Source organism: Arachis hypogaea, chromosome 11 (assembly GCF_003086295.3).
Source record: "Arachis hypogaea cultivar Tifrunner chromosome 11, arahy.Tifrunner.gnm2.J5K5, whole genome shotgun sequence".
Classification (NCBI taxonomy): domain Eukaryota; kingdom Viridiplantae; phylum Streptophyta; class Magnoliopsida; order Fabales; family Fabaceae; genus Arachis; species Arachis hypogaea.
This window is the reverse complement of record NC_092046.1, coordinates 142832911-142833843: the sequence shown is the minus strand read 5'-3', so window position 1 is coordinate 142833843 and position 933 is coordinate 142832911.

Here is a 933-nt window from a genome sequence, read left to right as displayed (position 1 = left end):
TCGCATACCTTAAACCGCTGAACTTGAACCGTATATCGTGAACCCTAAACTGGTAGGAACTAACGATAAATCACGCAGCCGTAAAACCTAAACCCTGAACCGTAAATCGTAAACTATACGCACTGGACCCTTAAGTACTAGACCATACAGCCTAAACGGTAAACCTAAACCAGTATACCATAAAGAGTAAACTGGGAACTATGAACCGTAGAAGCTAAACCATAAACAGAAAATCGTGAACTCTACGCATTGAACCGAAAATCGCATACCTTAAACCGCTGAACATGAACCGTAGATCGTGAACCCTAAACCGGAAGGAACTAACCCTAAACCACGCAGCCGTAAAACCTAAACCTTGAACCGTAAATCATAAACTATACGCACTGGACCCTTAAGTACTAGACTGTACAGCCTAAACCGTAAACCCTAAACCAGTATACCATAAAAAGTAAACTGAGAACTGTTAACTGTAGAAGCTAAACCGTAAATAGAAAACCGTGAACTCTACACATTGAACCGGAAACCGCATACCTTAAACCGCTGAACATGAACCGTAGATCGTGAACCCTAAATCGGAAGGAACTAACCCTAAACCACGCAGCTGTAACACCTAAACCCTGAACCGTAAATCGTAAACTATACGCACTGGACCCTTAAGTACTAGACCGTACAGCCTAAACCGTAAACCCTAAACCAGTATACCATAAAAAGTAAACTGGGAATCATGAACCGTAGAAGCTAAACTGTAAACAGAAAACCGTGAACTCTACGCATTGAACCGGAAACCGCATACCTTAAATCGCTGAACATGAACCGTAGATCATGAACCCTAAACCGGAAGGAACTAACCCTAAACCACGCAGTCGTAAAACATAAACCCTGAACCGTAAATCGTAAACTATACGCACTGGACCCTTAAGTACTTTTTTTTAT